The sequence below is a fragment of the Bombyx mandarina genome, chromosome 10 (assembly GCF_030267445.1).
Source record: "Bombyx mandarina strain Sakado chromosome 10, ASM3026744v2".
Lineage (NCBI taxonomy): Eukaryota > Metazoa > Arthropoda > Insecta > Lepidoptera > Bombycidae > Bombyx > Bombyx mandarina.
The window spans coordinates 1,746,854-1,767,633 of NC_143217.1; the positions used below are offsets into that span (position 1 = coordinate 1,746,854).

The following is a 20,780-nucleotide window of genomic DNA, read 5'->3' on the forward strand; positions in this document are numbered from 1 at the left end:
TGTCGTTTACGGTCCAATGTTTTGAAGCGAATGCCAAAGCAAATAACAGTTCATTACGGACCAATCTTATTGTATAGTTCAACACGCGTCTGGACGGAGTGATGGCTTGATTTGCCATTTGAGACAATTGCCGTACAAAAAATATGTCTTTACGGAGTTTGTAAGTTGCTGCGTCTTGACAACATTAACTTAATGGTCAGGGTTGGAATAATGCGCGGATTTGCGAACGGTCAAGGTACATACGTAACTAATGTATCGTTTAGGATGCGAAGAAATTAATTTCAAAGTTATGTCTTTCTTCGTAGTCCTTGTTTTTATGCTATTATGAAGTTATGCCTACATAGCATTTAATTTGCTATGCGTCATGATAATCGCCTTATCGTTGCCGCCGCTGACTACTCCCCTAATCCTGATCACGCAGGAGCCAGTCAACGTCGACGCCCTAGACACGTCCTTACGGATCCATCAGATCCAATAACCTTTGCATTAGACGCCTTCAGCTCTAACACTAGGAGCAGACTTAGGGACCCCGGTAACCGTACTCGTCGAACTCAACAAAGAGTTCGCCGTGCAACCTAACCCATGAATCAGCTCGCCGAGTTTCTCGCCGGATCTTCTCAGCGGGTCGCGATTCCGATCCGGTAGTAGATTCATTCGCGAAGCAGCTGCTCTTGAGTTGTTAGGTCTCCTTCGGAGGCGCTCGAGTAGCTGTTAGCAAATCCCACCCCTTCTGGCTGAGCTTTTGCTCGCCCACCTATCCTGGTGAAACTGGAAAGGCCTCCGAGCCACCAGTAATCCTTCAATAATAATAAAAAAAAAAGCATTTAATTGAGGGAAGCCATCGAAGATATATTAATTAAGACTTAACGATTACTGAAGATTGTTTTTTTATAATCTTTGCTTTATTTGCATTTCTTTATATAGTCACTATTTGATCGTATCTATTAGAACTATTTAATTTGTATCTAGACAATATATTGTTGCACTGAAGAAGTTTAAAATCAAATTTTCAATTTGTCTTTTCATCAGCAGACGAGTTCGCGGCCTAAATGGGGTGTTCACAGAAGTTCCTTCACATATTTCCCTAACATAACTATTCGTTCTTTATCTAATTACGTTTTGTCTTCCGCGTGTTTTCACTTGAGCAGTTTGTGTTGATTAAATTTGTAATTTCAAAACATATTCCGCTTCGTATAGATGAAGAGATGTACTTATGTAGGAGGGAATTAAACTTAAAAAACCATGTTTACGTTTATAGTGACACACGCCGACCGGCGCGGTGATCATTGCGATACATTAGCATGTAAATATGTATGTGTACTACGAAACAGTTAATTTTTGTTCATTACTGTTCATACGTATATTATGTACGGGATGCTTCACATTTCAATTTCCACATGGTAATGGAATATAGTGATGATAACTTAAACTTTATTTACTATATATTATATACATCCCGGATTGGACGTGATAATTCTTCTATCCTTGTATATGTTAGTGAACTCCTCCTAAACGACTATACCGATTTTGATGAATTTTTTTGTGTGTGTGTTTATGGATTTGAGAATGGTTTAGATTCACAATTTCGGCCACTATGAAAAAAAATTATTTTGCAATGTTATACAAATTTTTTTTAAAGTAAAAATTTTAAATGGTTCGGACAACGTCTGTCGGTTCCATTAGTGTTTATTTAATTATTTCAGTTGGCACATTTAAAATAATTGATATATTTCAGTATCAGTATTTCAGTGTCACCTGTCAGTAGTTATTGTCGGAAAAACAATGTCAAATATTGTCAGAACGTCTTTACTTAAGCTGATCTACATAAAAGATGTGTTTTTAATTAATTATAATATTGCTGCTCACTAGAGCCCGTTTTTATCATCGACGCCATTTTGAAAACATATCTTCAAATTGAACATGTCATACTGTTCTTTACAACGTAATGTATCGGTAACATTACGATAAAGATCTGAAAACATTAGCGACTCGGTACCAAACTGCGTAATTACGATTTTATCTTAGAAACTTATGTCCCCGCTGTTTACTGTACTGAATACTTTTTATCTCGTTTTCGACGTTACTGGACGTGTTTTAATGAGATCTTTGAGCGGATTACTCAAATTTGGAGATGAAATTATTACGATGATGCATATCAAAGAGTTCCTCGTTAAATAAACGATGCCTAAGTTATTATTTAACCGACTTCAAAAGTGAGAAGCAAAGTTCGTGGGTTTACGACAAAGGGAAGATCTTCCACCGAGCGGCTGATATTGCTCGGTAGACCGATTGTTGTTCAGTTGTTCGATGATGTATTTTGCATCATTAATTTAATTTATTTAATTTTTTATTATCCTTAATTGCAGCCTTCTTGTTAATAGTCTTAGAAATAATTTTAGTTTTCTCTTAGATTTCCTTTAGTGGGGTCCGTGACCTAACACCTAAGGCAATGGATTCTGGGCTCAGTGTACTGCGACTCGACTGTGCGGGCGCTCTGAGCTCCCAGGTAGGTACTAGTTTTGTAAGACCCCTTCAAGCACGAAGTCTCGTGTTCCGGATGGAACTGCCGCTGTACTGTATCTTTTTTCCTAGCTATTCGCTAGTAGCCTAAGAGGCTATTCCAGCTATGCTACGTAAATGAGCTCACGGGCTCAACCTGAGAGAAATTGCTGATACTAGCCCTAGCAAGAGCAGTGTTTCGCAGAATCTACTATAAGATCGGAATCGAGACCCACTGAGAAGATCCGGCGAGTAACTCAGTGGGCTATGTCTATGGGTTAATAATCGTGACTGTATTATTGAGACTACGGATGCATGTGTCAAGCTAGGCGTCGGAATTTATGTTGTTCACATCTATGCACTCCGGCTACCGCTTAAAACTAGATTGACAGTGATTTTGCGAAAAACACTGAAAAATATCTATTTGGTTAGGTATATCTACGATCATAGCTCCGTTGGGACGCATCTGTGTGCGTCCGATAATATATTAAAAAGTACCTAATTTAAGTATTTTTCTTCAACCAGTTGGTAACCCTGTGCTTGTTGACTGTAACAGTGAACTCGTTTTTTTCGAATGAATGAACGAATTATGATTTCGACATTAATCGATAAAGTAGGTGTACTCGATTGAGTAATATCGATTTATTCGTAGTCATGGTAACGGGTTCGACATTTTATTTTACGTTGGAGTCAAGTGTACGTACCTAACGTTATACGTTTTTATTCATTTAATTACTATTCAAGCTTCTTCGTTACATAGAGTAATGTTAACAACTGAACAATATTTCAAAAATATCAAGAAGATAATTACATGGTTTTAACAGCTTATTTTTTTTATAGACTTTATGAGTTAGCTAACCATTACGTAATACACAATTTCAAAAATATTTCATTGCGATGTGTACAGATATTCTTACTTTCAAAATAGGCAAGGAATAATATTGTAAATGATATTTAGAAAAGGCTGAATTACACTGTTATTCCTTGGACCTGTCCATTTGTTCTCAGTTTTGGCTAACAGGTGAACAATCTCTGTCTGTCTTTGTGGGAGTATTCCGTATATACTCCACGTGGTTATGTATTATGTTCGAGAATCGAGCCCTTAGTCGCTCTAGTCTATCGAAAGATACCGCTTTTTTCCGTCGGTGGTAGATTTACATACGATCCACAGAGTATGTGGTTATCTTACTTCGTGGGAAACAGCCGCTGCTTCTTTGTGAAAATGACATTTCAGAACGAACACGATGATTCTATGTAAAAAAGCAAAACCAATTGCCGAATTAGTTGTTTTAAGTATCAGACGAGAGAACGTTTTAAAAAAAAGGAGAGATATCTTTAAAACACTGTCCGTTTTACAGTTAATTAAATGTCACAGTTTAAAGTGACATTGGTCGCGCTTGCGCCTTTCAACTCGAAGACAAGTGCTAACGATAGCATCCGCTTTAGCGAAACGTCAATGAAACACGTCTCTGGGAAAGGTAACTGAGAAAAGTATAGGCGAAACGAAAAGTGTTTCGTACTTTAGGCCTGAACGTATTCATAATCATCAAAATGGCGTCATGTCATAGCTAATGTCATATTTCAGTAGTGGTAGTTTTATTTTTCCAACTGGCAGAGGTATCATACCATACAGCCTAACCTTTGTGTATTCTTTTTTTTTAATGAAAAATGATATGAAGTAAAATGAAATGAAGTTGATTAATTTGAAGGATTAATTAATTAGCATGAAATGAGCTGATATGGGATGAAATATAAACTCTGTAAAATGGTGGTTATTTACTGAGACTTTTTCCGTGGACTTTTTGGAAGATCCCGAGGAGCTACGCCCAGCGGCTTTATTTAATTTCCCCACATTTGCATACTATCACAGATACTAAGCAGTTAATAAACCACCGTTATTACACAATCTGAAGAAGCACTAAATAGACAAAATTCACACAACTTCGCTCCTCACGTTCCGGCTAAAGAGTCTGTCATCCTTGAATTTTTAATACCTAGTGTCGTCACATCATTTTAACATAAAACTAATTAGGCGACCATAAAAATTATTACATTTATTTTTTGCCTTTAGGTTTCATATAAAGTGACATGGCTTGAACCTTTGACTGTTCATTCCGTTGTATATTAATATCGTTTGTTACTTATGTGTTAAACTTCAGAATTCCAGTCTTTTTTTTATTGCCGTTGTAGGCAGACGAGCATACGGCCCACCTGATGGTGAGTGGTTACCGTCGCCCATGAACTTCAGCAATGCCAGGGGCAGAGCCAAGCCGCTACCTACAGCTAAAAGCCTACTAGCGTGTTTAAGAGAAACATTGTTCTGCCAAAAAAAACCTGAGTTTGACCGCACTCCTGAAGACATAAACATAACTAAGTCCCAATCTCCTCAAGAAATACGATTTTGCGCACACATCGCACACACGACTATAATGATGTGCCTATTATTAGATATTCTAATACGCTTTAGTTGCAAACTTTGTAATCGCTGACCAGTTGTCGCAACATTTTCAGGTCAACGAGTCCTGCCGGATGTTTTTGCGCAAGACAACTCGAAAGACTTGCTTCTCAACAGATTTATAGGCGGTACAAGGTTGCTGCGCGGTCGGCGTCGCTTCCGCTCAACTCAGGGCTCCGGACTTATCAAAATTTAAATACGCGAGTAACTCATTGGTCAAACGTTTCCTAAAGGTTCTCTTATGTTTGCAATATTAAATATTGCATTTAGCCTACGTTCGATGTGTATATAACACGTCGTGTAATGGAAACAGGGTATGCGCGTTTTTTTGTATTGCTTTGATGGGTGGACGAGCTCACGGCCCAACTGATTTTAAGTGGTTACTGGCGCCCATAGAGATCTACAACGTAAATGCGTCACCCACCTTGAGTTATAAGGTCGAAGGTCTCAAGTATAGTTACAACGGCTGCACCACCCTTCAAACCGTAACGCATTACTGCTTTACGGCAGAAATAGGCATAGGTGGTGGTACCTACCCGTGCGGACTCACAAGAGGTCCTACCACCGGTAAATCTAAAAGTCTAAAAAGTCTAAATTACATTGGAAGGCTTTAGGTTACCTTTATATCAATATTGTGCGATATTGAGTTTAAATGATTGTTACGCCTTTCACTACTTAATGAATCGTCATGTAAATTGGCATATGCATTTGTTGGCATAGAAAATTCTGTCTCTGACAGGGCGCTAACTACTGCGCCATCACCCACAGACACAGCCCTCTGAGATTCTCGCTGGATCTATTCAGTGGGTCGCGATTCCGATCCGGTGGTAGATTCTGAAACACCGCTCTTTTTAGGGCCAGTGTTAGCAACACTCCCGGTTTGAGCACCGTGAGCTCAGCTACACGTCAAGGAGAAGCTGAAATAGCCTCTCAAGGCTATCAGCATAGGTAGGGAAAAAAAGCTACACCATTGAGTTGGTTTAATTAAAAAAAAAACAAATTTTGATTAAGCATTTCTAACATAGTTCCGCCGGTGTGGTATTGCGATTAGATCTGTATTAGGCAAGTGTTAACCCACACGGAAGCGCAGGTGGGTCGGCGTCGGTGAGCGCAGAGGCGCGGGACACATCGCTTGCTTGCACAACTCCGCCACTCGGCACGCGGCCGCATTCCACGAGGGACTGCCAAACGCGACGAACATCCAAAATTAATGTTATTTTTATTGTATTAGACTATCTTTTGCCCGCGACTCTGTCCGCGTGGAATAGTTACTTTGGCATAACGCTAAATTTTACCCCACACTTCATTTACGTGGAAAATGAAAATATTTTTGAATTATAAAATTTTAAGGAGCTATTTTAACCCCTATTTTGAAACATTCTTTATTGATGCTCCACTTGTATTGGCCTTACCGTGAAGTTATATAGCCTATAGCCGTCTTCAATAAATGGGTTATCTAACACTGAAAGAATTTTTCAAATCGGACCAGTATAGTTCCTGAGATTAGCGCGTTCAAACAAACAAACTCTTCAGCTTTATAAAGTAATATTAGTATAGATCAGTGCTTCCCAATCTTTTTTCGTTACCCCTTAATGCAACTTCTCATTTATGAGTACCAGCCCCGTGTTAAATCGATACCTACTCTTAACTCTTAAAGACTTTAATTAGGTGGTCGGTTTCTATTTAATCTATTTATTTATTCAATTCAATACAAAGTCAGGCTTACAGTTTGCACCAAAACGCGTAGCTCGTTAACACAAAAAACATTAAAATTATTAAGTACTATTATAAAATAGCACTATTATATTTTAGACAAAAGTATTCCCCAACTATCGGCAAACACACCATTAAACCAGTTGTGGCGTTTAAGAACACACCCTTTTGTGATGCGTGATCCGGAACGCATTACATGTTGGTAGTGAGATAGTCTGTAACAGTATTATAATTACCGCCAAAAGGACGAATAAATAAAAAGAACCATAGCGCTGTAAACTGCTGCAAAAATAAAGCTGCTATTTCTTCGACTGTGGTGTTAATTGAGTCGACTATTATCAAAGCCGGCAATGTGACTTTTGGACAATTATTGGTAAATCAGACAAACGAATTATTGACTTTGTATTCCATTGGCAGTCACAAAACTCTTCTGAACGACATCTTAGATAAATAACAGGTTAAGTATTAACCTTTATTTAATGCAGGTTTTGAACCGTATTCTTTGGAGGAGACGATTATATTCAAATCAATCTGTATTGACATATCAATAACATTTTTTTATCCAAATACACAGATTGCCACCTTTGATAATAGACGACTCAATTATAACATGATCGACAAACACGACTTTCACGTGAAATAAAAAAGGGACTCTGTACTGAGACCCTAAAAGTAATTAATCATTTTAAATTACATATTGTAGACATAATACATTATAGTAATGTTTATTTATGTTAACTGTTTTAACTTTAATAGCGGACCATTACCAATATAATTTTCACGTACTCCCAATGGGAATCCTCAGGTTGGGAAGGGCTGATAGACAACAAAACTGGTGCGATGGCCGCTTCTCGCCATAACGTCGTACTCTCAGTTATATTGTAATAATGAGGATCAGTACCAAATTGGCAGGATAGTGCTACCAACCCGCCCGGGGTCAGATTTACCACATTACTATGAAAATTTATGAATTTTGCTGATTCAATTTTTACTAAACGATGTTGTTTCTTTATCGCGGAAATCACGGAACATGTGTTAAGTATGTTTCTACTCACAAAAATTGGTAGCTATAAAATGATTTGAGCACCGGCACAGTCAGACACGCGCTTGACACGAGTACAACGCACGGCTTAGCCCATTTAGCACCCGACGACTCCTATTTGATTTTACTTTCCAAGCAAATGCGAACGGCTAATTACACAACTGAGTTTCAACAAAATTTATCACTAACAATCATTACGCAATCCAAACAATACGGTCAGGTCAACAAACAAAATTGACAAATCACAAAAAACAATGTTATCAAAGTTTCCGTACAAAAAAGTGCCACCTGCAAAACCGCGCCAATTATTTCCATTGGTCAACCGCACCGATCTAAATTGGTAGCGAACCGAATTCCTAACGATATTATCTCGTTCAATACTGATTGTATAACTACAATGATAACAGTTCACAAAACATTAATTGTTGAACAATTACGAGAATGATTTGTAAGTTTGATAGTATCTTACGACTGCCTACACAAAGGGCGCCTGACATACCAACTAGGCGGATAGTTGAATTTCGAGACAATGCCGTTCAAACATAAAATTATATTACATTAATAGACATGGAGGCTTGACTTACAAATATTTTTATTAAATTTGAGGTGCAAAGGAAATACAATCAATCTTGTATTACTATTATAATAGTATTGCTCTCCGTGAGGAATACAATTGATGTTTTAAGGAGGATAGTCGGTTCTTTTAAGTATTCTAAGCACCGGTCACTGTTTAGACCTAGACACAATATTGTATTGATTTTCGTCGGATATTCTTAGTGGATCGCGATGCTGATCCGATGGTAGATTCAGTAAAGCACTGCTCTTGTTAGGGCAAGTGTTTTTTTATTTATTGCTTAGGATGGCGAACGAGCTCACGACTCACCTGATGTTAAGTGGTTACCAGAGCCCATAGATATCTACAACGTAAATGCCGACACCTACCTTGAGATATGAGTTCTAAGGTCTCAATCTTTACAGTACAACGGCTGCCCCACCCTTCAAACGGAAACGCATCACTGCTTCACGGCAAATATAGGCAGAGTGGTACTTACCCGTGCAGACTCACAAGACGTCCTACCACCAGTAATAAAGTTAAAATAATAGTGTTAGCCAGTCTTTTCGGCTTGAACCCCGTGAGCTCATCTACCAAACCGTACCAAACCGTGCGTAACTGAAATATCTCCTTAGGCTACCTATGATAAGGGAGAGATATAAAAAAATAAGTTTTTTTTTGTTTTTTTTTTCCTACCTATGCTGATAGCCTTGAGAGGCTATTTCAGCTTACCCTAGCTTGTGTAGGTGAGCTCGCGGGGCTCAAACCGGAGAATTGCTAACACCGCCCTAGCAAGAGCAGTGCTTCGCAGAATCTACCACCGGATCGGAAGCGCGACCCACTGAGAAGATCCGGCGAGAAACTCAGTGGGCTGTGTCTGTGGGTTAATTCGCTCGTCGAGCCCTTCGTCGCAAGCGACGGGTTCGGCGAGGACGGTGACCGGTGCTTGTATTGCCTAAAAGCACCGTTAGTGGATCAGGAGGATCCGTGATGACGTGCTTTGGGCGACGTCGACGGTTTACCAAACGGTCTACAGGATCGGGTATGTAGTTTCCGGCGGCCACGACAAGAGGGTTCTCATGTCGTGCCGCCTTCTCAAAGTGGCGCAGCGATGCCGACTGTAGATACTTACTGACGGGGTCGAGCTCCAGGTCATCGTGGAGGTCCACGTTCCTCTGGAACCATGGTGCTCCGACGGCTATCCTGCAGAATCGGGATTGTATTACCTGAAGGGGTTTCAAGTTGGTGCGGGCCGCGTGAGCGAACACTACGCTTGCATACGTCATGACGGGGCGTATGCAAGTTTTGTAGAGGGTTACCTTGTTACGGAGGGACAGTTTGCTTCGTCTACAAAGCATTGGGTAGAGTCGTCCTAGTATAAACGCGGCGCGATCGCGTACCGTTTTTACGTGGGGACGGAATGTCATCCCTCTGTCGAGGGTGACGCCTAGGTATTTGACCTTCGGGGCCCACGGTATGGGCTGGTCAAAGAGAGTGATGGGGCTAACGGCGGAGGTGTTTACGCGCCTACTGGGGAGTGGGGTGCTCGAAGTGGTATTCGGAGGGCGACCCCTTTTGAATAGCACCGCTGTGCTTTTCGTGGGGTTAATGTCTATTCGCCACTTCCGGAACCACTGTCCCATGGTGGTTACTGCGGTCTGGAGTCGCCGATGAAGCAACGACATCTTCCTACACGAGTAGTAGATAGCCGTGTCATCGGCGAAGAGCGCTAGATGGGTCTCCGGAGACCGGGGTATATCGTTGATATACAAACTAAATAGTAACGGGGAGAGTGCGGAGCCTTGCGGGACTCCGGCAGTCAGATGACGGGGACGAGAACGAGTTCCCTCTACTCGATATCGAAACGAACGGTTCGACAAGAAGTCTCGTATGATGAGCACGAGTCTGTCTGGCACTCCCATGTTGTACAGTTTGTAGATCAAACCGTTGTGCCAGACTTTGTCGAACGCCTTCGCTACATCGAAGAAGAGGGCGCCGGTCGGGATTTGTTTACGCCTATTTAGCCCTATTAAGATGTGCTCCGTGAGGCGGTGCACTTGTTGTACGCACGAGTGTTTGGCGCGGAATCCAAACTGCTCGTCTATTAGAATTTTGTTCGCGGTAACGAAGTCCCAGAGGCGTTTCCGAAGGAGCCGTTCGTAAATTTTGCCTATCGCTGGGAGGAGACTAATCGGTCGGTAACTAGCGGTTTCATTATTCGGTTTGCCCGGCTTGTGTATACCGATAACGTCTGCTTCTTTCCATACCGCCGGAAAGATGCAGTGCGTCATAGCAGCATTTAAGATGGTAGCCAACATTGTTATCAGTTGGACTGGTAAGAGTTTTAACGCGCGGTTGCGGATGCCGTCGGAGCCGGGTGCCTTCTTAGGTTGAAGGTTGTCTATTACTTCTCTAACTTCGTCAGAGGTAATGGGGGGTAACGCGTCCGAGGGTGGCAGGGAAGCTCTGCGCTCGACCTCCCTGTCGACTGCCTCGGTGTGTTCGGGGTCCGCGTATTGAGTGCTGGTGGTGCACTGCTCTTGCAGTGCATCGGCCAGCAACTCTGCCTTGTCATCGTCATCGAAAGCCGGTGGTTGGCCTGAAGGGCGTACGAGAGGAGGCATAGTAGCGGTAGTTTCGGACTTGAGAGTCCTTGCTAGTCGCCAGTATGCTTGATGAGAGGGCGCGAGTCCTTCTAAGTAACTATCCCAATTCTCATTTCGGGCGTCGCTTAGGCGAGATTTTACATCCCGCTGTAGACGACGCATCCGAATCCGGTTTGAGTGCGTGGGAAGTTGATCGTAGGCCCGGATTGCCGCGTTTCTAACTCTTAGGAGGTTCCTAAGTTCGGGGGACAGTCTGATGCGGTGGAAGCTATCCTCCACATCGACTTCTTTTGAGGATCTTATGATCGCGGAAGAGATGTGATCCGTGATGATGTTTATGGATTCGACTGTGTCCTCGGGGGAGGGAGTTGAATCCGGGCCGCAGGGGAGGATTGGTGGAGCGGCATCGGCTAAGCATTTGCCCAGCTTCTTCCAGTCCACCATGGTCCTCGTAGCTGTGACTGGGTTGTGGGGGCGACCGAGCTGCATAACGACAGGTCGGTGGTCTGAGTCGAGCTCTGACATTGCTTCGATGGAACGCAAGCGCAGAGTTACGTTCCTCAGCAGTGCCAGGTCTATAGTGCTCGGACGGAGCGCGATGTTATACGGATAACATGTTGGAGTTGGGGGACCGACTACTTCAAAGGTAAGGTCGTCTATAAACGCGTCGAGACGCCTACCATTTATGTTTGAACTGTGGCAGTTCCACCTAGTGTGGTGGCAATTTAAATCGCCTGCCAGGATGACGGAGTCTCCCATGCCGAACAGTGACTCGATGTCACTGCTCAGAAGGGGCTTGTCCGGGGGGAGATAAACGGATGCGATGACGATCGGCTGGTGTCCCGTCAGCGAGATACGGCACACTGACGCCTCGATATGTGAGAGCGAGGGGGTATCGAGAGGGACAACGTGCAGGGCCCGCCTATAGTAAATGGCAGTCCCGCCTTTGGAGGCGGTGAGTCTGTCATTCCTAACCATGACGTAATTCGCGACTTTCGGGTCACGACGCGAGGGCTTCAGGCAGGTCTCCTGCACTAGCAGAATATCTACAAGATTGTCGCGGAGGAATTCGTAAATTTGATCGCGTTGTCGCGCGAGTCCGTTAGCATTGTAGAATGCTAACGTAAGGGAATATGGTTTCTCTCTAGCGTTTTGCGCCATTGATTACCGGTGATTTTAGAAAGTACGGGCCACGGACTCGTAAACGTCCATGTAATCGAACGCGGCCGCGAGCCGTTGTTCGGGGTTTACCGCCCTTCGCAACGCGTCTGCGAACGATCGCAGACGGTCGAAGTTGACCGCCGTGACGAAGTCGCGCACGAGCGTGAAGTCGTTGACGGCTGAGGGTTGCGGGGGACGGTACGCGGGCGCGGGGGGAGGTGCGAGCAGGGGCTGCGGCGCGGGACGTGTCGCGAGCGGGGGCTGGGGTGCGGTTTGTGTTCCCGACCTCGTATACGGCAGCGGTTTATTCCACGCCGATACGGTGGGAACCGCAGCCGGTACGAAGGCGGGTTTCGGTGCTGAAGGCACCGAAGTCTTTGGGCCGACGGTACGGGGGGCTGGGTGGGTCGGACGTTTTCGCGGAGCCCTAGGACATCCACGGTAATTCGCGGGGTGCCCTTGCTTAAGGCATAGGACACAGCTTGGAGGTTCGGTCGCGGTTTCCCTAACTCGCGAGCAATCTACCGTGGCGTGATCGCCGAGACACTTCACGCAGCGGGGGCGCGCGTGGCAATTCCGAGCCGAGTGGCCATATAGTTGGCATCTGTGGCACTGTCCGGGAGTGCCACGTCTATGGGGGGCTTCAATGGTAACCCCGGATAGGCCACATACTGTCGCGAGACATGCGATCTTTTTCTTGGCCTCCGGGGTTGGTTCTAGAGCGACTAGAACCATGTTATATGGTTTTTTGTCGCGGCCGTTGTGCATCCGGTGCACACTTACTATCGGGAGGGACTGAGCGGTCAGATCCTCCCTTACGTACTCTATGTCGAGTTCCTTCGGAACTCCGCGTATTACTACGCGGAGCTCGCGGTCCTCCTGAAGAGCATAGGTGTGGAAACCTATGTTCTCCTTTCGGAGGTATGCTGAGAGGGCCCTATGGTCGCCCGGCGTTGCGACCTTTATCTGAATCCCATGCGCGACGTTACGCGCATGGGTATAATTTATTTTGTTTGCCTGAAGGGCCTGGGAGACGCGGTTCCACGCTGACTTCTCCTGGAGAATCAGCGGGGGCGGGGCGACGGTTTTTTGCGCGGATGCGGGCTTGGGACGCGGCGGTGGGGTTGCGCGGCGGCCGGAGTCCGACTCCGGTGTCACGACTACCTGCGGACGGGAGGCAGTCGCTGACTTGGTTTGTTTTGTCGTGGAGCTCCGGGACTCCACGGCGCGAGTACGTTTTTTCCCGCGTTTTACCGTTTGGAACCCATCCGAGGTTCCGGGCTGCGGGCTCGTCGCGGACTCGAAGTCCATCTCCGATCCGGTATCGGAGTCTGAACCTGAGTTAATTATTACCGACGACGCGACGGATGATATTGGCGAGAATGACGTCGCGGGTGCGTTAGGCGCTTCGTTGGCGCTAGGCGCTTCGTGAGTCGCTACGTGCGTACGTGCGCTCAAATTGGGTTTGGGGGCGGGGCATGACTGCGCGGCTCGAAATGACGCGGCGAGGGACGCGGGCGGGGCGGGACTCGCGCGGGCGGCCCTGTAGGCCGCGAATTCGGCCGTGAGGTTGGATAACACCGGGTACTTTTCGGCAAGTAACCCGAGAAACCCTAAAAGTTCTTCTTCCATCTTACGTTTTTGCCCGGGGGGGGCGTCCCCGGGACTTAAGGCACACTCGCCGAAAGGCGAGTCCCCTGAGTAGGAGTTCACCCCCTGAGCTTTACCAGCTCCAAGGGGGGGGAGTGCCTTTGCCGTGAAAACGGCAGTCGGCTAGGATTGGGGTGGAGTTTGGGAAGGTGGGGCCCCACTGGGTTGTGAGAATGCCACAACAAGCGGTGATCTCAGCGGGGGGTTAGTCTCGAAAGAGACTGTTTTGCTCGCCGAATAAATAAATAAATTTAATAAATGATATGAGTGGGTGATAATGTGAAGTCGTTACGAATGCACAATCGACAAGTTCGAGTTGCTTTTACGACCCAAGGTCGCGACGCCAGCGATAGTGCGTCAAGAATTCGCAACAATGCCGCGATCGATGCGACAACGACAATGCAGCGAAACTCAAGACACAAGATCGCGACGGCAGCGACAGTTTCTCGTAAAAACACGTCCGGACTGTAAGGCGATGCAATCGGAACTGAAATGAATAAGTTTTGATATCTTTGAATTTTAATATGCAATTCTTTTTGTAGGTAGCAGTGACCCGCCATTCGCTCCGGTCGTAAACAAACTTGTAAGGTGTCCGTTTAATCCAATATGACGCTTATGGCTTCATCGCCGACAAGCAAATAACATTATACTGTTTAGCTATTTGTTAACGGTTACGAACATATATTTGAGTTCATCAACACAATATGTCAGAGATAAATGTTAAAAGAGTATTTAATGAAACTTCGATCACCGGGTAAACTTACTCAGTTGCATGTTTAAGCCAATCTTCTCATACACATATAAATAAAATTGGAGTGTCTGTTTGTAATATTGAAATAACCGCTTTTTACTACCTGCATATGAATATATATACGGTACATAGACCAAAATAGCATTTATTACAATTTTTGTCAGACTGTCTTTCTGTCTGTCTGTCTGTTTGTTCCGGCTAATCTCTGGAACGGCTGGACCGCTTTTGACGGGACTTTCACTGACAGGTAGCTGATGATATAAGGAGTAACTTAGGCTACTTTTTTTAGACTAGTCTCGTATCGAGTAGCCTCGCGGGACTCAACATCAATAAAAAAAAAAATTGTTTCCGAAGCGAAGCGAGGGCGGGTCGCTAGTCATCATTATCCTGCCCTTCTCCCAGTCACCTGGGGTCGGCGCAACATGTTTTCTCCTTCCATACTCTTCTATCATATACCATTTCTTCGCTCACTCCCCTCCTACCCATATCGTCTTTCGCTAGTATATAATAAAAATTACATAAACGAGTTTCTAAAATTGAATGTCAACTGCAAGTATCCCAAACTAATATGATTCGCTTGCTCTATAATAACGACATTTAGAAAAATATCTAAAGACACATCAGAAACAATTTAAAAAACAATTTGACATGCTTTCAAAACAATACAATCTGATAAAAGAGAAGAAATATTTCTCAATGTCATTCACAACGACCTCCGTCAATAATCATCGACTAACGAGCGATGACAAATGGCCGATGATCAGTAACAATAAAAATATATCGAGTGTAATAAGCAGCCAATTTGTTCGTCCGTTGCTCTTTATATATAGTAATACGACATTGTACTTATATTGCCTGACAATTTGGAAGGTGACTTATGTTGTATTCATCAGAACGGGTTATATATTGAAGAACTAATTGAAACAAAATAACACGGTTCTGAGACAAGTATTTTTGCATGGCTTTTCAGCATTTTCCCTCTAAGAGTGACCTTAACAATTCACTGAAACGTGAGGTACGCTCAGTTGCTATTGTTGGCAAATAAGAATGCAGTCCTTAGTGTACATACGTGTTTTTGTGTGTACATAGTTTTTAAATATCCGAATATCTAAAACTTAATATAAAAATTCATATCATCTCGTACATTTTAATATCTAATTAAAAAATCCGACGGCTGGCGTCCATGATGTGTGTACTACACATATGTTCACGATTTTCACGAGTAAATCGTAAATCCGTTTATTTTTGGATACACGCTTGTTGGTTTATCACGAGTGTAAGTTTGTACTGAATTTAATTATTATTCCAAATGCGGAACGTAGCGTCGTGAATTATTCAAGTTATATCTCTTGAGGTCTCTCTTAAATAATCGTTCTTTACTCAATTTTAAGGCTCGAAGTGACAATTTTTTTATAATAGTCAGCCCGCCCTGTATTGCAGGTACCACCCATTTGCTTAATGCTGCTGTGAATTAGTCATGTGTTTTGGTTTGAAGGCAAGGACTTTCGTTACACTACAATTGAGATAAATCGTCGAATAGGATGTTTTTTTTTTTTCCTACCTATGCTGATAGCCTTGAGAGGCTATTTCAGCTTACCCTAGCTTGTGTAGGTGAGCTCACGGGCTCAAACCGGAGAATTGCTAACACTGACCCTAGCAAGAGCAGTGCTTCGCAGAATCTACCACCGGGTCGGAAGCGCGACCCACTGAGAAGATCCGGCGAGAAACTCAGTGGACTGTGTCTGTGGGTTAATTTGCTCGTCGAGCCCTTCGTCGCAAGCGACGGGTTCGACGAGGACGGTGACCGGTGCTTGTATTGCCTAAAAGCACCGTTAATGGATCAGGAGGATCCGTGATGACGTGCTTTGGGCGACGTCGACGGTTTACCATTCGGTCTACAGGATCTGGTATGTAGTTTCCAGCGGCCACGACAAGAGGGTTCTCATGTCGTGCCGTCTTCTCAAAGTGGCGCAGCGATGCCGACTGTAGATACTTACTGACAGGGTCGAGCTCCAGGTCATCGTGGAGGTCCACGTTCCTCTGGAACCATGGTGCTCCGACGGCTATCCTGCAGAATCGGGATTGTATAACCTGAAGGGGTCTCAAGTTGGTGCGGGCCGCGTGAGCGAACACTACGCTTGCATACGTCATGACGGGGCGTATCCAAGTTTTGTAGAGGGTTACCTTGTTACGGAGGGACAGTTTGCTTCGTCTACAAAGCATTGGGTAGAGTCGTCCTAGTATAAACGCGGCGCGATCGCGTACCGTTTTTACGTGGGGACGGAATGTCATCCCTCTGTCGAGGGTGACGCCTAGGTATTTAACCTTCGAGGCCCACGGTATGGGCTGGTCAAAGAGAGTGATGGGGCTAACGGCGGAGGTGGAGTTCCACGGGCAATATAGCCCATAGCCAAGCCTCACTGAGCTTCTCACCGCATCTTCTCAGGGAGTCGTTATACCGATCCGGTGATAGATTCAGTGGAGCACTGGTCTTGCTAAGGCCAGGGTTAGGGTTAGGCTACCAGTAAATAGGTAGAAAAGAGATTTCGACTTCAAGCTTGAGCTGAGTTATTGACATGATAAGTTCGTTCAACCAAATACATTATAAAAAAAGCGCCAATATGTTGGTCAAACTAATTACTTTGTTATTTTATGCTTGAACTTAACAATCAAATCGTGCAGTAACCAATAAGTTGCAATACAATTTTCACTAAATGAATAAAGTTACAGAGTTGAACACTAAGCAACCAAAATAAACACAATAGGGTTTGAAGTTTTCACACCTTTTCCGGTTGAAGAGCCTCCTCTTCAAGCGGTGACTAAGTAAAATAATGTCGATATAAACCGGCCAATAGATGCTCCATTAACACAAATAAATAAACAAATTAGGTATTAAGAAAATAAAGTTATGCATTCTCCAAAGTAATAGTCTGAATAATCTGTTAAACGTATTGAAACAATCGACAACTTATTCTAAATGAAGTACGTACCGCCATTGTTAATTCATCTTGCAGTACATGTTAATAACAAACTTGCATTGAAGGTTTCTGCCCACACTCGATTTACCATAATAACGTTCCGCGTCTCTCATTAGCTCTCGTATTAATTTATGAATGGCTTTTGCATATGCACGGACCGGTATGGTGACTAAGTCTACCTTACATACCTGGCTTAGGGTTCCCGTTAATTCTAGTCTATTAAGGAGTTAAAGAGGTTTTTCAAGCACAAAAACTAACTTGCATTGGTCCAACACAATTCAATTAAGTGGCATTTTATTTGCTGAAACAATTAGGGTCCAAGTCAGATTTAGGGAAAAGGCAAAGGGAAAAGCAGATAAATATTTCCACTATGGCTATGTCTTACACAAACAAATGTTTAAAATTGAGCGGCTCCAAACTAGGTTTCTTCTGTGTTATGAAAGACACTTACGAAAAAAGAACAAGTGTAGGTAGACTCCGAAAACCCAATTTCTACAACACAAAGAATAGCTCTGACCTGAAACTGAACCTGGTATCTGAGATACAATTGTCTGGATCACAAACCAGCAACGAAGCTATCATTAGTCCGGTAATGATAACTTAATTACATGTTAACATCTTCCAATTGAAGCCACAAGTGTACGTATTTAAAGTACCAATCATTAAGCAAGTGACGGATTTTTTGAGTGAAAATAGCTTCTGAAAACTGAAGTTCTGCTGGAAAACTCTGTTAGCTGTACCGTTTCAATGCCAACTTGATGAGAGGGCAAGTCATCAAGAGATCGAGGTTCTAAGTTAAGATGATTTAGCCTTTCGAACATAAAACTGAACACTAGGCGGGCCGTGAGCTCATCCACCCATCTAAGCAATAAAAATAAAATAAAAAGGTCTCTTAAAAGGTCTCTTTTGTATTGTATGTACCTTTGTCCAATATTCAAACGGAGCATGTCTACTGTTAGAACCTGCCCAGTTCTTTGGTTTTTTTTATTGCTTAAATGGGTGGACGAGCTCACAGCCCACCTGGTATTAAGTGGTTACTGGAGCCCATAGACATCTACAACGTAAATGCACCACCCACCCTGAGATATAAGTTCTAAGGTCTCAAGTATAGTTACAACGGCTGCCCCACCCTTCAAAGCGAAACACATTACTGCTTCACGGCAGAAATAGGCAGGGCGGTGGTACCCACCCGCGCGGACTCACAAGAGGTCCTACCACCAGTAAACCGTTTAAACCATTTATTTCACGAAAAGTGACTATTAACTTCGGTTTTATTGTTGTATAATATTTACGAGCTGGTGCATTTCGATCAACTAATTATTAAAGTAACTGTAAAAGTGACCGCACGCATCGCGACCGTCAGCAGCGTAGACCCCGTTACCGATCATCAGACGTTCAATTTAGTGGCCATCAATCTACGTTGATGAGAGACTGATGCAACGCAGCCGTTGAGAACGAGGAGAGTTTTTTTGCTGAACTAACAAGTACTAGACGCGACCCGCGGATTCGTCTACGTTGCGGAAATCGGACTTCAGTAACACAGAACAATTTAAAAAGAAACCACCAGAGATCTTGAATAAATTAAAACGATCACTCGATCCTTGATTTGGTAATAATAATGAATTGCATGATGTAACAGTTTGGTAGAGATTGCGCGACAATTTTTAGTAATAAGAGCCTATACAGAGCCAATTTACTCAACAGCCGCAAAAATGCCTTTACTGGATAAATGAGGTAAAAGAGTATGAGGTAAAATAAATATTCCTTTGAAATTTAATCTAGTGAACAATTATATTGTTTTGTAGAGTTTCGGTAGCAATATATTTACGCAAACGCATTTTGTTTATACAACAAAATTATTTAGAGGAATCATTCCTAATATACAAAATTGTGACTTTATGAATTTATAATAACAGGTTAAATTAATTTGGCTATTTTCAATAAACGTGTGCATTTAGTCTTCTAATCACTGCAGAAATCTCTTAAGCGTTTTCGAAATTATTTGAGAATAATATGATGTTTTTTTCTTCTTCTTTTTTCTTCTTTTCAGGGAAAATGATTGTTTGTCGTTATTTTCACGACTGAAGGTCTGCATTTTCGCATATTGTTAATTAATTTTATGCTTTCCTATTCCTCTTCTTCAGCTCTCTTTCATGCCTAAGACTTAACAGCTGTGAGCGAGTTTAGTTTGCCAAGAAATTGTGTAATTAAATTGTGATATCAGTATAAATGCGGTAAAAGTTGTGCAATAACTTCAAAGTTTAAATACACATGTTTAAGGTTCGTTGCAGTGAAAGCTCTTCTTCTTACAGTATGGAGTCGCAATACGTTAAGTTTTTCTTTACTCCTAAAAGGGCAGTATTAAAATTCACGTACGCAAGCTTTGAATTGCATTGGCACTTATTATGAATATTTATAAGGATTCCTTCAAAGAAAAACTCAAAGATTTTATCATTTTACAGTCCTGGCGTTTTCTTATGGACGATTGCGGACGCCTCTGGTTCATGATACGCGTCGTCACACCATTTTGGTAATGTATGTTTTTATTACGGTACTAGCGACCCGCCCTCGCTTCGCTTCGGAAACATTAAAACACACATGAAACAAAAAAAAAAAAATGAAAAAATTTTTAAAAAAAGTAGCCTATGTTCATCAGGGACAATGTCGGCTTCTAATGGAAAAAGAATTTTTCAAATCGGTCCAGTAGTTTCGGAGCCTATTCGAAACAAACAAACAAACAAATCTTTCCTCTTTATAATATTAGTATAGATTAGTAAGCATTTCAGCATTCTTAAGATGCTTTTTTATGTCTAAATAAACATTAGAAATGACTTAGATTTATGGGATGAAATTATACAAGAGCATGATGATGATATTATATATATTTAAAAGTATAAAAAAAAGGTTGTAAATTCAAGCGAATAGTTTGAAATAGCAAAAATTTATTAATTCTCTGTCTAGACTAATGAGTTTTTGTGTACCAAAAGAGAACCAGCAAAACCGCTCTACTCGCCTTGTCCTTTTCTAAAAACGTTGAATACGTTATCTATCTGACTTATAAAAGATATAGATAAGTTATAAGAGAAAAACTGTATGTGATAATATGCATTAATATGAATTGCGTAATTTTTTATGTATGTACATATGTATATACAATACTTACATTATGTATGTTCTATATATATTTGTGTGGCCAAAATATTTCATTTTGGTATTATATAATATTTAACTTTTATATTGTTAACAATAAAACAAAGAGGCTAGAAAATGTCTTAGATGTTAAGTCCGTCACTAACCCTTGTGAATAAAATTGGATTTTCATTTAATATAAAAAAAATACACTGAACTAAGAACGTCCTATAATCTTTAGAC

The 20,780-nt window shown here is 42.6% G+C and overlaps 1 protein-coding gene across 1 annotated transcript in view; it reads right to left on the bottom strand.

The window, feature by feature from the left end:
- Positions 1–20,780, bottom strand: part of osp (myosin phosphatase Rho interacting protein outspread) — a 309,866-nt gene that overhangs the window by 64,904 nt on the left and 224,182 nt on the right.